The following is a 17,070-nucleotide window of genomic DNA, read 5'->3' as shown; positions in this document are numbered from 1 at the left end:
CCTCTTCTTTTTCACTCTCTACAGTCCCCCATATGATTTCATCCACAATGTTTGCTTTAATTACCATTTGTATGCTAACAAGTCCCACATTTTGCACTCCAGCCCAGAAATTTTTTCTAAGCCCCAGATCCACCTCCTGGATATAAGAGATCCTTGCTATTGCCCTCAGGAGTACCTATTTTAATTCTGATTGAATGACCATAGAAGAGAGATCTTCAAGGGAAGGGAGGAAGAAAGAGAAGAAATCAGCTCAACTAACATTTTGAGAAACTTACAGAAATGGTAAAAGTATTTGTTAGTGGTTAAAAGCAGGAAAGCTATTTGAGCTTGAAAAGCACAAGCTGTGTCTGATCACCATGGAAAGGAAGTACCAGCCTTATAAGCCTCCATCCAGTAATGTTTATAATGTCATGATTTAAAGGAATTATCATTTTGAACACAGAATATTTAAAAAGATTTAACTAATGTGGTAGGATAATTTCTTACATTACAAAAATAATGCTATAATGCCAAAGTTGGATATTGAGTTTGGAAGCTGTAAAGAATGCATGAAGGAACTTCATGTTCCCATCAGGCAAAATAGAAGTCAATAGATATCAATTCCTGTGATCAAAGGAAATGAGCAGTAAAGTGAAGACCTAATTCTACTTTTTAGAACTGAAGAGGTGATGATTAAAGAAAATAACAAGGTATTGGAAGCCACTAAGCATGTACGAAAGCATAGACACAGAAAGATAATGTCCCAATGTGACACTGGTTTGTCTATGTAGTTTTGCAGGTTTTCACATGCAGTAATCACATCATCCCCATCTGGCTATTCTGTGTTTCAGGGAAGCTAAAACCATTACCAGTCCTAGCAATCACTTTGATTAGTTTAATCCTTCCTATTAGTACATTCCACTTATTTAGTCATAAAGATGTTTTCAGGTATAAAATCTGGTCTATTTTAGGCAAATGATAAACTGCTCAGGATTTGGGGAAGAAAATATTGTTGCAGCCTTGTGGGATGTCTCAGAAAGAATTCCCTTTCTTCTCTGCACAGTGACATATATAATTAGGTATCATAAAATAATATGGTTACCTTTACCATCCTAGAAAGAAACACTGTGGGAATGAAAGCAAAATATAAGGAAAACTCCCCCGAGAAACTCTGAAAAATGGAAGCAAAGTTCTGATGATGTTGACATAAGCAGTCTACCTGTACCTGAAGATATGGATGACCCTTGAACTGTTCAGTTATGGGAAGTAATACATTTTTTCCAATTGACTTATTCATTGTTCTCCAACTTCCATGGACAGTAAACTTCAATTTTATTTAATTCCCAATGATTACATTCCCAGCCTTCCAGCACTTGGCTGAGCTCTGGCCAAGGAAACAACCAAGATGCGCCACACAGAACTTCCAGGAAAGCATGCCATATTTCTTTTGCTCCCTGGCTCCTTCCCATTCTGTGCAACAAAGAACTTAGCAGCAGACATTCTGAAACCTTAAAAATCTAAGTCATGAAGATGGAGAAAAATATCAGAACATTTGTCCCTGAGAAAGACTCTATGGTAAAGATTATATATTTGCAAGCTTCTTTTACCTGAAAATAAATGGTACCTATAGCATTTAGGTTTTTACTAATGTATATTTTCCTATGCATGCAATAAACCTACTCCTAGACAGTTCAGCTGGCTTTTCTGTAAATTTCAAACTTCAATAGCCCTGACAGAAAAAATTAGAAAATAAATAAAAGGTTCTCACCTCTGGAGCTGACTTTTGTAAACTAAACATATTATATTTTCCTTTCCTATAAACACATACTATTAAATCTTTTTTTAAAAGCTTGAAATAAAGAGTAAACTATGAATAACATGCAAATGGGCATAGAGAAGTCACAGTATAAGAAGTTAAACATCAAATTACATGGCTTGTAACAGCTCTAGATGGAGCTCAAAGAAGAGGAGGAAGTATATACAGGAATCCCAGACAGTTCTCTATGGCGATTTGAAATTATGGGAAAACTTGCTGAAGAAAATTGTGTATGCACACACAAACACACAAACCTATCCAAATGTGGCTTCACAGACTATGTAAGTCATATGGCAAAAAATCACAAAATATTCACAGAACCAAGTAGAATGCCAAGCAGAACATTTAACAGTGTCCTATGGTCTCAGATAACAATGAGAAACGCCACAAAATATTAGCTGTGGTTATTCCCATTAGGCAGAATCACAGCTCAAATATGACTTTTAAAATCAATTTTCCAATTCATTTCACAGGTAGAGAGACAAGGTACTCCTATCTACTGATTCATTTCCCAAATGACCCTAATGGCTAGAGCTGGTTCAGAGCTAAAACTGGGAGCCAGGAACTCAATCCCACATGGAAGACAGAGACACAACCACCTGAGCCATTACTAATGTCTCCCAGGGTAAACATTAGTATGAACTGGAGTCAGGAGCAGAGCTGGCATCAAACTCAAGCACAATAATGTAGGACCTAGGTGTGCTAACCACTGTGCTAAACACCCATTCCTCAAACCTGAGTTTCTTTTTTATTTATACTTTTTAGAATTGTCAAATTGTCTACATTGAACATTTATCTGACTTTATAACCAGGAAAAAACCCATATACTTCCTTTCAAAGATTTTAAAAGTGTATCTGTTAATTGAAAAGATAATCTTGGCCACTGATAACATAGCTATTTAGGAACATCAGTGGACATCTGTTGTGTGGAAGAGAAACCAGAGAAAGGGATGTGACTACACTGAAAAACAGAGCAGTCTGACTGTGAGAGCAAACAGGGACGGCTTCTCCGTCCTTCTGAAGACTCTCCTCTCAGAATGTAGAGCAGCATATGCGGCCCAAGACAAAAACTGAGATGGCACAAATACATCCCAATACTCTGACAAGACATGCCCATGGAACATAGCAACTCACCTCCAAGTACAGGAGCTGGACTCTAGACACCCAGGGTTTAAATACTCTGGTTTCTTCCATCCTCTGTCCTGGGATGGACCTGCAAAGTGGAGTGGGAAAAAACAAAACAGTGCATGATCCAGACCTGAGGTGGCATACGTAGAGTGAGTGCCCCTCTGCCCAATCAGGTGATGACAAATCCCTGCTTCATGTGAGCTTTATAATTTCCAGTATCTTCTGATTCAGAAAGAAGCCTAGGCCATAACATATCTTGAGGATGGAAAACAGAATAATGTACAAAGCTGATTTAACTTGACTCCTGATGTTGGTATCAGTGAATACAACAAATTCCAGAATAAGAACATAAAGCCACAACATACCCTGGAATTGATTTACCAACTCAGTATCTTAGGGGTAAATAAATGAGGCAGAAATTAAACAAAAACATAAACATTTACTTGGCAAGTAAAATATAAATCTGTTGGTCCTTAAAAATTAGCAGTCTTTTTAGTTTTTAAAACTGCATAACTGGACAAGCTTAATGTTTTTAAAACTTTGGAAAATATATACATTTAAGCAATTAAAAGAACAGGATTCTACTATAAGATTCTATTCATTAATGGATGATGTCTCTTATCTGCATTTCTTCCACATAGTTTAAAATATGGATGCTTTGAAAGACATAAAGCAATAAATAGCTCTACTAGCCCCTAATTTTTTTCCACTCAAGTACCCACAAGTATCTGCCTCACACCTTCACCCACCCTGCCATGGTGCCAGTGCCTGCTGGGGGAAGATGCAGCAGCATATCCAGAGGGTCCTTTATAACATTCCTTTTCCTGTTAGCCTTCTTCGTCCTCCTTCTGATAATAGTAATAATGATAATAACAATAGAATATTAAAATATTTGCCTAAGCCCTTCGGGACTATGCCCATTATGTTCTTTGGCATTCATCTATTTTCCTAAAAAAAAAATAAAAATGTCATTGCTTTGAAATTTTTGAATAACTTATGGACAGGGATGGTCCTGATTCATCTCTTGTCCCTCAGCACCTGGGATAGTGTCAGGCACAAAAGGGATACCTGGTTACTATTCTACCAATCAACTCACAAATTCTGCAAGTCCACCAGAGACAAATTCTTCCCTTCCTATTCATAACATCCCTTCCTTGAGGATAAAACCATTACTATTTTATCAGAGGAACTGGGAGGTTGAAATTTTAGTGCAGTAATATGCACCTTCACTCTACTTGCACATTTTCAGTTTCATGTTAAATCATACGTGCAGAAAGTAAATTTAAGTAATAAATTTAAAAATACATGCAGAAAGTAAATTCAAGTAATGCCTTCCATTCCATTCTGTAACTATATAGCTAGAGTTAGCATACCTGTGAGCGAACTTCCTATCCTTCATTTGCTCCAGTTTTCATGTTGAAGTGATCATCTCCCTGTTCTAAGTGTGACTCTAGTGTCTCCGATAACTCACCAATCATATAACATAACCCCTAAACACAAGCAGGCAGTGTCTTCCAACATTCAACTAAAAAACCATAAATAATCCCTTCAGAGTTGGGAAAGAAATAGGCAGAGCTGGATCTATTCTAAAATTCACAAGCTTCCAATGTTGTCCTTTATAAATTGGTTGATAGCTTAATTTTTGTGCATGTTATTCTCATCTTTCATCTAGTATCTAGATATCAGGTCTATGATGTAGCTGCACTGTCAATATTACAAAGTCTAGAAAAAGTGGCTTGTACTGTGCTTTGTGTGTATGTGTTGACATGACAAAATGTAGCCTCGGGCAGAAAGAAAATCCACTTTCTATCACCAAGGTCAATATTTGTCTACTTTCTTCTGATTTTGCAGTTAGGAAAATAGACTGTGCTATTATTATGGCAGCCCACCTCCATGGAAATGACCATTCCTTTTCATTATGCCTGAGTTTGTTTCAAAGACAAAATTATATCTGAATTAGGGGAAATGATAATGGAATGAGTCCATGAAGCTTTGGTTGCCACAGACAGGGAAAGTCAGTGAAAGAGAACCAGGGAGACACATACATGGCATCTGTATCTAGGAAGCATTTGAATGTTCCACCAGCCACAGAAACTAAAGTAGTGAGGAGCAGCTAAACTACTAGATATGGAAAACAGAACAAAATAGGCCTCTAGACCTTATCTCTAAGCATGGGCATGATCATGGTACCTGGTTCACAGGACTGGAGTAACATGAAATAAAATGATATATGTGAAGTACTAGGGTCCATTATCAAGCATGCAAAGCTCATTTAATAAACATTAGTCGCTATCATAACTCTTTCATTTAAAAAAATTAAATGTGAGATTAGATAGTTCTTCCCAGTTTTGATATTCTAGCATTATACTGTCAGAAAAGTAATTTTAAAATCCCTTAATTCTATAGAATAAAAAGATATCAGTTATATTCATTTAAAATTTTAAATACACACAAACATAACATTTTAATAAATAAAAAGCTTCAGTGAAATATTTTGTGCACTTTTTCTTGTACTAAACCTTCAAAGCCAAGAGTGTATAACACATACAGTGCATCTCGTTTGGATCAGGTATGTCCCTTGTGCCCGGTTGCTATTGGTTGTCATATTGAACAGAAAAGCTCCTTAATGACAAATTCAGATTTAGACATGTAATTTTATTTAGCAGAAAGACACCTAAAACTTAGGCTTCAAAAGCACTTCAAATGCAGGCATTTGGCCTCGTAGTCAAGATGCTGCTTACGCAGCCAGCACCCCACATTATAGTGCCTGGATTCAAGTCACAGCTCTAGCTTCTGATTCAAGTTTCCTGCCAATACAGGCCCTGGGAATCAACAGATGATATTTCAATTAGTGTGATCCCTGCCACCCCGTACATGCAAGACCTAGAATGTATTACTGGCTCCTGGCTTCAGGCGGTTCTTGGTCAAACTACATCAGTTATGCTCCCTATCAAACTTCCTCACAAAGAATCCACGGATAGGAAATTCTTTTCAGAACTGCAAACAAGAGTCATAACTGCTCCTTTTCATTGTATCCATCAGTGATGACACCCAGGTTGTGGAAATGGTGTAAAATTACTACATCTTTGAATTCATCTATTTTGTCTCTTGTTGAGTATGATAGAGAGATTAAAATCTCTGACCCTAATTCTGCCAAACCTGGATTTATATACTGGCTCTGCCAGTACCATATGACCTACAATCTAACCTCTCCAAGTCTCTGCTTACCAGTAAAGTGGAAACAGTAATTTCATTCACAGGAGTATTGCAAGGTTTATGTGAGATAATGCATGCAAACCATGTGGTTCAGTGCCATAACCATTTGTTCCAAATTCTTTCCTTGCAGATTTAGCTCTGCATAAAAGCATGTTTAATTTGGCAGCTCATAGCCAAGAATAAGCATTTGGATGACTCCCTACATTTTTTGTTCCATCTTACGCATTTCATTATTTTGAGTAGTTGGGGGAAAATTCAATAAACTGCCATTAAGAAAGGGAATTTTTTAAAAATAGTGTTATTACATTTCAAACAGAGAAATAAAAGAGAAAAGTTGTATTCTGGATTCATGAAGAGAATCTTACAGAGATCCTAGAATTACACAATTGAAATTTCTGAGGATGGGTATCTAAGGAAGGAAATTCAGTTTTGAATTGTATTCAAAGGAATTTAACTATTAAAAATGTAAGAATTCTATCTTATTTATTAGACAGTTCATGGCACAGTCTGTGCTGGTCCCTTTTCCCTGATCATCAGCTCTTTGATTTGTAGAGTGAGAACACTGAATTAAGACACTGGATTTCCTGACTTCTCACATTCTAGGATACTGTGTCAGTAGCAGAAGTAGGTCCTGTTGATTGTCTTGATAAACATGTGACAAAATTAAAATAATCAGTTCCTAGGAGTCCTGCCCAACTTAAACAGAGGTCTTCCCTATAATTCTTCAAATTTCAGAATTTGGATGAGAGTGATGAAAAGCACATGCGGATTGGTGCAGAGATTTGGAGGGAAGAAAACTCTAGGGAGCACTTGCAGGCTGAGAGGCAGAGAAGAAAGGCAAAGAGAGAGAGGAACTTGAGCACTCCTGGAAAGTACCTTCCATTCAGTGTTGAACATGCTTAGGAAGAATCAGGATTTATTCTGAAATGGTTATGCAGTGGTGCAGTTTGCTCTTCTGACCATTGAATGTGTTCAAAAATGGAAAGTTGGCCTCCTTTGCTTGGGAAGAATTTACTTGGTCATACATCCAAGTACCACATGGACAAGAAATTCTTTTCCTTCTACTTTCAACAGTTTTCTTTATCTAGACTCACAGCCATCCTTTGTATACAGACTTAAGAGGACAGTATGTTTCACTTTCCTGAGCTTTATCCCCTTTTTTCTTTGTGATTCAATTCTTCCTTGTGCATCTGAATTGAAATAGCAAGATAATTGACCACAGATTTCCTCCCACTCTCTCTACCCACTCTCATTTGGCTAACCCCAGGATGATTTCAAAATGTAATTTATGATTATCCCTCCAGAAAATTTTCTTGACCTCTGTAACACCTCGCACAAGTCATCACGTCACCTAATCACACTGCACTGCGGATTGACTTGTGTGCCTCCCCGCCCGCCACAGCAAAGCACTAGCTCACATTTATCTCCTTACTCACCATGTTGAGCACAGACCTGACACAGTGCAAGCTTCCAGTCAATGCTGGGTGTGCTGAATCACCTGAAGAAGGGAAGATTTTGCAGCAGCTCCTGGTCCATTTTCCTTTACTGAAACCCATGGGGTGGGGGAAACAGAAGTCCTTCTCTAGGTTCCCATGGGAACTGAAATAAATGTAGCAACAATTAGAAGAGAAATGAATACACTAAAAATATCATTTTACAAGGCAAAAGAATGTCATCACTTCGAGTTTTCACATTATACCTGCTGTCCTTTCTGTTAAAGAAATGTTTAAAACAGCTCATAAAATCATGTTTTTTTTTTTTATTACAAAGCTTTCTTACCAACCCTGATACACAGTTCGTTCTCTCTCTCTCTCTCTCTCTCTTCCTCTTCCTCTCGCTCTCTCTCTCACACACACGCACACACTCAAGTCGGGATATTTCACTTTGGAGTATCTATGGTCCTCATTTATCCTTCTGTGTATTCTTTCAATTTTCGCTCCACACCAACAAGTGATGAGCATCATACTAGGCTCTAGGGACACAGACAAAGCCAGGGGAATCTTACTCTCATGGAATGAGGTTTAGACTCACAAAAGCAAGCAAACAAATACAGTCTTATAAATTGTTTAAGTGATGTACAGGACACAGCAAGGTGCTAACGGAAACTCAGAGAGGGGCATTCACAGGGCAGCTGTCAAGAAGAGGCACCTGAGAGACTCAGAGCAGGAGAAAGGACTAAAAAGAATTGCAGTTGCCCGGAGCCTAAGGCAGAGAGAATCACTGACAAAAGGAGAGGAGCTGCAGCTGGGTGAACATGAAATTGACTGCATGTGGGGGAAGGGAATTTAAGTTTTGCTTACAGTACAATGGGGAACATCTTAAGCACAGAGCACTGTAAGCCAGATGTGCCATAATGTAGTGTATTATTTCAAAGATGAGTATTGTTCTACAAGGCTTTAAGGGGTTAAATTTTAAAATGTACAAACCCAACTGCGAGATTTTCTAAAAGTTAACTGATGAGGGTGGTTTAGACAAGGACAGTGGTAGTAGAGATGGAAAGACATGAATGTGCTTCAGAAACATTTTGACAGCTGATATGTTGTGATTTGAGTCATTTCTCAGATCCAAACCTTTCCATGTCTCCTCTTGTCACTGAGAATATAAGCCAGAAGCTCCACAGAATCCATCCCTCACTACTCCATCTCCCACCTTCCACTGCTCTACCATCCAACTGTTCTTTCCCAATTTCATGGGCCTGCCTTTTCCAGGAGTACAGTAGCCTTCATGGTTCAAACCCTCATTGTTCTAAAATGTCAACAACCATGTTGTTTGAACTTGCATGCCCGCAGTGATCCTGATTAATCATTCTTGCCCTACAGTGTTTTTCTTAACATAACTTCTCACAAGCTGAGTCACTGATTTCATTTTTTATTTTGTTCAGTCTGATGTGCTATACTAGCATGGGACTGTCTTCCATGAGGACTCTGGAACATATGGCTGAGCCTATATGTGATAGGAGTCAATGGGTTTTAGTTTATGACTGTGAAAGGCCAGGGAAGGAATCTAGGATAGTTCCCAGACTTCAGGTTTAACAACTGGACTGTGTTTTATTGAGGTAGGAGAAACTAGGAGAGAAACTCTTTTTATTTCATGATAGACTAAGTGTTTAGACTAAAAATGAGGTTGAAACAGTTAATTGAAGAAGGTAAGAAACAGGAGCAGACACTGTGGTACAGCACGTTAGGCTGCCACTTGGGATACCTGCATCCTGTAGCAGCGTCAGGTGGAGTCCTGGCTACTCAGCTTCTAATCCAGCTTCCCACTAACGCACACGGAGGGCAGCAGATGACGGCCAAAGTGTTTGAGTTTCTACTACCCATGACGGAAGCCTGGATGGAGTTCTGGCCTTCTGGTCTCAAAAGCCCAAGCATAGCAGTCATTTGCGGAGTGAACCAGCAGATGGAAGACCTCTCCCTGTGTGTGACTCTCTCACTTTGCCTTTCAAATAAGTATTTTTAAAAAATGAGAAATGCTGGTTTGAGGAAACAATGAGGGACTCAAATAGAACATTTCAATAGAGAACTGGATGCTTCTGCTCTCTCTCCTACTTTCCTCCTCCCATCCCTTGCACTTATCCTGCATACCCTCACGCCTCCCTCACTCTGAAGCAGTCTCCACCCCAATTTGTTGTCTTGTCAAATGCTGAGGTTTACCTCTGTTACCTACCAACACCTTACAATTACACAAACCAATGCTTGGACTAATAAATCTAGAGCAAATACATAACTCCTCTCTGTGTTGTTGCTCAGGCCTCTCCCTCTTTAACAGACACACCTCATTCTCCCTCATTATCTTTTATAAGTAATCACAACTTTAAGCTGCAATGACATAGGAAAGCTAGTGGCTCTCCTTTAGACCCACAAGGCTGCTGGAAAGCCTTGGGTGATTAAAATACTAGCATTTCATGATAGAGCCATAAACTATTAAAAATGCATTCCTAATTGCTCCCTTCACACTTTCATCCTGATGCTAAATATCCTGCTCTGTGCTGGCCTGTTAGGAAAGAAACCTTTTAATTTTCTGCTTGCATTAAGATACTGTTGTGGAGAGGATCAAATGGGGATACTACTTGCAGAGCAATCAGGACAGTGCCTGGCATCGAATAGATAGATATTCAACACATGGCAATTGCAATGAACTCTATCTGTGCCTATTATCTGATTGGGGATCACTCAAAGACAAAATCCCCCAAAATACCCTCAAAATGATGGTGACACTTCGGCCTCTGAAAGAATTTCATGACCATTTCAGATCTTACAGCCTGTTTACATTCAGCTGTTTTCAGTCAGAGACTTTAAAAAGGGCTGAATTTGTTGTTTTCTCAAATGCTAGAAAACGAAGTTTCATAAAACAGTGATAACTAAACTGAGGCTTAGGGGGCCAGGCATTGGGCACAGCAGTGAAGTCAGCATTTTAAGTGCCCATATCCCACAGTGGAGTGATGGGTTCAAGTCCTGACTTCATTTAATCCCAGATTAATGTGCACCCTGGGAAGTAGATAAAAACCTGCATCCCTGATACTCATGTGGGAGACCTGCTTCCAATTTTAGGCTCCTCATTTCAGCCTGGCCAAACCACAGGTTTTGTGGGTGTTTGGAAAATAAACTAGTGCCACTCTCCTCCTCTGTCTCTTTGCCTTTCACACAAATAAAATAAATGCAATTGAGACTTAAGGAGATCGCGTTTGCTGTGGTTCCTCAAGTGCACAGATGTGGTGCTAAATGCAAGATGAGAATGTGAGACCTGAAAAGATCTTAGAGATCATTCCTCCAGTTTCTTTCCTTTTCTCTTCCTTGAAGGAAATTAAGATCCAGAGGGAGAAGAGCCAGGTGCCTAGGATTGTGCAGAGGCTTTCAGGGAGAACCTGGCTAACACCAGACTTCTTAGGTCATAGCCGAGGTTTCTTCAAACTCCTTCCAGGGGATTCTTTGCACAGAGCTGCGACAATCATACCGCTGGTATCTCAACTTCAGGCTGTGGAGACGTCACAGCACAGACAGTGCCCCTCACCCACGATGACTTCTCAAACCCACAAAAGGACAAACTTCTTTGTTGATGAAATGACAACTTGCAGAATCAAGAGCAAGCCCAGGGCAGGATGTGTTGGGAAAGGAAGTGGAAAGTGCTTCTTTCAGGCAAGCATTGTGTGTTTTGTAATCTTGTGTTTCTCAATAAATACTTGCTGAATAAGGGAATAAATTCTAAGGCTGTCTTTGATGTTAGCCTGAAGTACTATGTTAAACACAAAACCTCTGTCCCAGCAAAAGCACAGTTTTATTCATCTGAAATATGCAAATAAGAGTTACAAAACAATCTTGATCAAAAAGTGCACTCTAAATAAATGTGCCTAACAGACTCATTTTCCTTCTCGATTATCTAATGTCATTTCTTTGCCTCTTTAAAGTTCTGTTATATTCTTTAAATTTTTTACGTTTTAATTTTTAATTGGTATTTAAACAGTGTGATTTGCAGATAAAATCCTAAGAACATGAGACCATTACGGTGGCACAGCCAGCTAATCCTCTGCCTGCAGCAACCACATCCCATATGGGCACCAGTTAAATGTCTGGTTGCTCCACTTCCATTCCTGCTCCCTGGTGATACCGTTGGAAACCTCAGAGGACAGTTCAAGTCCTTGGACACCTGCACCTACATGGGAGACCCAGAAGAAGCTTCTGGCTCCTAGTTTTGGACAGGCCCAGATCTGGTGGGGATGGCCATTTGAGGAGTGAACCAGCAATGGAAGATATCTGTCTCTCCCTCCCTCTCCGACTTTCAAGTAAAATAAAATCTTTAAAAAGAAAAATCTAAGAACACAATGCTCTCCCCTCTTTTCTCCCTTTCGTTTTTAACTTTTGAGACAGAATATATGAGATTTACAATTTAGTGAAAAACTTGATACTTCACCAAAGTGGTAGTTCAGCATGTAAAAAGCAAAAAGACCTTAGTTACCAAGAGTATAGACAACAGTTATAATGACTGACCAGAAAAATGAACATTTCATCCATGTACAGTTAAAGTTTTGTTATTTTGACAATATTTAGAAACTGTCCACAGCCACTCCAGTCAGAGGTAAGATAGACAGTAACCAAATGATCACATGAATAAGTTTATAATAATAAATATGGTTAGTAGTAGGAGACATGTGAACTATGAGTAACGAGGGCAATTAACATCTTTGAAAATGTGGGAGGTGATGATCTGCCATAACTCATACGTTCTGTAACATCTAAGTTCCAAGTTCAGTTCTAGCTGCCCACACTTTAAGATCCTACCAAGAAATGCTTCCGTTGCCTCCAGAGTTAATCTTGTATTTTAAGTGCCATTTTGTTAGAGGCTGTGCCTCTCCTCAGAACAGGAGCAAAAGCAGATTTTAAAAAAATCTCCTTTCTTCACAAATGGGTTGTGCTGTCTCTGCTGGAACTGGAGATAGAAGTGGAGAAAGGGCCCAGCACAGTAGCCTAGTAGCTAAATTCTCCCCTTGCAACCGTCAGGATCCTATGTGGGTGCCAGTGCGTGTCCTGACTGTAGTACTTCCCATAATACAGCTCCATGCATGTGGCCTGGAAAAGCAGTAGGGGACAGCCCAAAGCCTTGTGACCTTGCACCTGCATGGGATATCCAGAAAAAGCTCCTAACTCCTGGTTTTGGATTGGCTCAGCTCCAGTCATTGGGGCCACTAGGGAACTGAACCAGCGGATGAAAGATCTTTCTCTCTGGCTCTCCCTCTCTCTGTGAAATCTGCCTTTCCAATAAACAGTAAATAAATCTAAAAAAAAAAAAAAAAAGTTCAGAAAGAGATCCACTTTTTGGTCTCCTGGGGCTCCTGTTTCCACAGGCAAAGTAGGCGATAGTCACAGGATCACATTAATGACGGTGCATTTAAAAATGGCATGCGCCCAAATGCACAGCATCATTTAATTTTAATTCAATTTCTTAGAAAGCCTGTCTGAAGAATGAAAATTCATATTGACATTTAAAGAAATTTATATCGGTAAGCACAGCTAAGAATGATGAGGACCCAGCACATACACTGGAAAAACAGTGCCTGAGGCCCGGCTGTCCCTGGCAGGTCACATGGGCTGACTGACTTCAGCTGCGAATCAGCAGGAATTAAATGTTTCAAAGGAATGAGTTAAATTACTAAGGCCAGTTAGCCTATTCTGGACATGCGGACTATTTTTGGGCAGCTCGTGAGCTAAGACAGATTTTTTTTTCTCTTTTTCTTATGAGATGGTTGGGGGAGGAGAGGAGGGCTGGGAAAAAAAAAAAAGATAACACGGCAAAGATTCTAAAAACTATGGACACACCTCGGTGCCCGTGAACACAGCTCTCTTGGCCACCAACAGCTCCCTCATGCCTCAGACACACGACCCAGCCACTGCCACGCAGGCCCACAGAGCCCCAACTGTCCGCTCTCCGGCCCTTGACAGACACGTTCACTAACCTCTGGATTCTAGGAAAACAGCTCTTTTCGAGAAAGTCAAGCGGCCCTGTGGGACGTGCATGCTCGAGGGAAGGGTCAAAGGGTAAGCGGCATCCTCCGGTGTTCATATCCTCGCGAGACTTCAAGCAGCCCGCTCTCTTCCCGCTCGCGGCAGCCACCTGACCCACCATAGGCCAAAGGACCGGAAATGGCGCGGCCACGTGAGCCGCGGCTGCGTGCGGCATGGGCCGGACCCGGAAGCGCCTGGGAGGCAGCAGGGCGAAGGCTGGCGGCAGGTCGTTACCCCAAGCTCGACTGCGACAGCTCTCCACCCAGGTGACTTTTCATGAAAGTTGATCAGAGGAGCCAGAGCTTCTGTCCAGCCGTCAGCCTCGGTAAGTTGTGGGTGCTGGTCAGTGAGCAGCCCCCAGTAAATGCTGCAGTCGCTGGTGTAGTGTGCTTGGACTGATACAAAGTTTTCGGAAAATGTCCACGCTCCTCATAGACACCTGCCTTTTCAGCCAGAGAGCTGAAGAAAAAAATGAGGGCATTGGGGAGTAGCGGGGAACGAGTGTCCTGGTGGTTTGAAACCCTGACGTGCTTTCTAAAAAAAAAAAAAAAAAAAAAAAAAAAATTAAGCATCGTGGAATTCTGTGTTACAAAGTGACCACCTGCTCGCTAGCCCAGGTGTGCCTAGGAGATGCCCGTGGTTTCAGAGGAAGGCTCTCCCCGGTTAAGCAGCCTCTCTGCACCTGTGAAGGGGAGACTGTAATTTGCGAAAATGGAATCACTTGGGTTTCAGTTGCAGGGGCTCCAGAGTGGAAGAAAACCTCGTTTGGGAGCTGCAGTCTCCTGAGTCAGTAGCACAGTTCACTTGAAGCCAGCCAGGCTCCCAGGGCCCGGGATCCTTGTCTTTCATCTTCTGGTGCACAAAGGAAGACAAGAAAGGAGGTTGTCTTTATTTGTTCTGCTAAGATTCTGCTTATCCTTCTCTTGGGGTGAGTGGCTTGGAAATGCAGGGAATGAGAACTAGAAAGCATGCATGCTTGGTTGCCTGCCTTCATTGTGTAAATTTGACAGCTTGCACAAACAAGGACAGGGAATTTAAAGCTGGAAATAGTCCTACTCTGTTCCTTCCTTCAGGACGAACAGCATAAGAAAGGGCAGAGTATTGTGGCCACAGGAGCAAGTGCTTGAAGGTTCCAGAGTGAGAAAGAGGTTGACATGGTAACAACCAGGAATGATTCTGGTATGGCTGAAACTCAAAATGTAAGGGGTTAAAGTGAAATCAGAGAGAAACTTGAATAGATTATACTAAAATGTGCTCGCATATTGAGCTTTATCAGTTGTGCCATTAAACAGTGCAGAAGGATTTTAAGCTCTGGGGATTGATTATTCATTGTTGGGAAGAATGGACCCCTTACATTTTGCAATGATAGCCACACCGAATATCCTACGGCATGCATTCTTCTTTTGAAGTGAAGTAGATACTCACACATTGGCCGATGGAGTTTAAGCTTATTTGCCTAACTTTGGGAATGTTACTACACGTAACCCCATATGATTTCCCAGACTAGATTATAAGTGTTTAACTCTACATGGTTCTCATAGCGTCATAGAGCGGCTGGGTCCAGGTTATTTGGTTCCAGTGCAACAAAAGAATTTGAGGAAGATTTGTAGGTAAAGACAGCAGAGTGCAACATCTGTTTACATGCAGAGCTAAAATGCACAGGAAGGAGTGCAGGTATGTTTAACAAAGATATGTACACCATGATGTTCAAGGTCATCCTTGTATATGAACTGGGGGCAAAAGGATTGATGGGAACTTAATTGGCTTGGCATAAGGGATGGGACTTGGAATGGGGCTTGAGTATCACCTATTTTCTTGTACCTTTTATGAAAACATGCCAGATGCATAATGGGAAAAGGAGAGTTGACGTGATAATTTTACTATAATGATATAATGAGTTAAAGTCGTCCCAGGGGTGTAGTCGGTGGCCTGTTGTATATAATTTTATACCATCGGTTGTAAGCAGCAAAACTGTGGTTTTCCCTTGCACAGGAGAGGGAGGATTTGGGTAGTGAAGAGGGTGCTGAAGTGCAGGCTGTGTTGTAGGAAGGAGCTGGCAGCTGCAGCTGCTCCTTGGTCATTACTTCCCAGCTTACAGCTTTAGCATGCCCATTCTTTGAAGCTGTAGGCTGGAAGGAAGTAGAGACAGCACGTGGAGAGGCTATGTGATATGTTCTGCCAACAGCCCCACTGAGGCCCCAGGAGACAGCTGGTGCTACCTCCAGCCGTGAGTGGGCAAGCCTTGACATGATGCCGTCTCACAGGAGTTGAGTCACCTCAAGACTTGCAGTGTTTTCACTGAAGTCTAAGACATTGGGGAGCAAAGACAAGCTTCCCCTCTCAACCCAGACCATAGAATCCACACAGTGATCAAGTAGCTGGTGGTAATTTAGAGCTCTGGTCTGGGGATAAGGGGCGACACAGCCACAGAGGCTACAAATCCTAACGGGTAGATTTTGTCAAACTCAGGCCTGTTAATTCCATTCCTTTCTTTAGGACACCCACTGGTAGTAGTTTGCTTTCGGTCCTCACTGTGTGGGACTCTATAGACTTCACCCAATCCCACTCCAGTTCCACTGCAGTGGTCTCAGCCCACAAGCTCAGTTCTTTTACAGAACTATACATTTGGAGACAAATCTGACAGAGCATCTGACCAAGATATTTGAACAGAATTTGCAATTTTTTCTTGCTTCTCTTCTGAAGTATAGGTTCTTTAAGGAGCGGGGCCTATCTGGCTTGCCTAAACCACTGCTAGCAGTTACCGAAGATTTAAAAAGAAATCAATGTGCTATGCAAACCCAGCTGCAGGAATCTTTGGGGAAAACGAGCACCTGTTCTTGGTCACCTTTCTCACATTCTCTTCCCCTTCCCTCTCCCCCCCCCCCACGTGGTTCACAATTCAATCTGCATGCAGATTTGATCAGAACACTGCATCCTTACTCATCATTGCCTGTTTTCTTGGAAACTGATCCCTCTTGGCATAGCAGGAAGTTCGACGTCAATTTGAAGATACCCACAAGTGCTGGCAGGGAATTGCCCTTGTAGATGCTTTCTGCCAGCCAGCCACTTTTTTGTTGTTTGTTTTTTTGGACTTCCATCTGCCTGGCCCATCTTTCCTGTCCTGTGACCACAAGGAGGGGTCTAACAGAAAGGAAGCAGACAGCATACTCTCTGTGCCCTGCTGGTGGGGCTCCCTGCTCTGCAGACTGTGCTCACAGAGAGAGGCAGGCAGACAGTGGAAGCCAGAGACTTCCTTGTCCTGCTGGGAGGGATTGGCCATCATCAAAGGTGAAAGCAACTTGTTCTGCCTTGGACAGAATCCTCTGCTGCTGCTTAGGTACTGTTTGACTTATACCTAACAGTGAGTGATTGAATCAGATACTTTGCATTTCTTTTTTACATTTTTAAAAACTATTAAATTATAATGAATTTGAT

General features: G+C 41.2%; 1 protein-coding gene across 2 annotated transcripts in view; it reads right to left on the bottom strand.

The window, feature by feature from the left end:
* HTR4 (5-hydroxytryptamine receptor 4) overlaps positions 1 to 13,705 on the bottom strand; it is a 138,214-nt gene extending 124,509 nt beyond the window's left edge. For both annotated transcript variants that reach the window (XM_058677695.1, XM_058677696.1), the window contains exons 1-3: positions 13,439 to 13,705; positions 9,341 to 9,567; positions 7,638 to 7,738 (exon numbers count right to left, since the gene is read on the bottom strand). The gene's annotated coding sequence lies outside the window, so the exon portion shown is untranslated. The remainder of the gene's footprint in view (positions 1 to 7,637; positions 7,739 to 9,340; positions 9,568 to 13,438) is intronic.
* Positions 13,706 to 17,070: the final 3,365 nt, after the last annotated feature.

This window comes from Ochotona princeps, chromosome 19 (assembly GCF_030435755.1).
Source record: "Ochotona princeps isolate mOchPri1 chromosome 19, mOchPri1.hap1, whole genome shotgun sequence".
Classification (NCBI taxonomy): Eukaryota; Metazoa; Chordata; class Mammalia; order Lagomorpha; family Ochotonidae; genus Ochotona; species Ochotona princeps.
The sequence above is the reverse complement of the archived record's forward strand: the minus strand, read 5'-3'. Positions and strand labels throughout refer to the sequence as shown.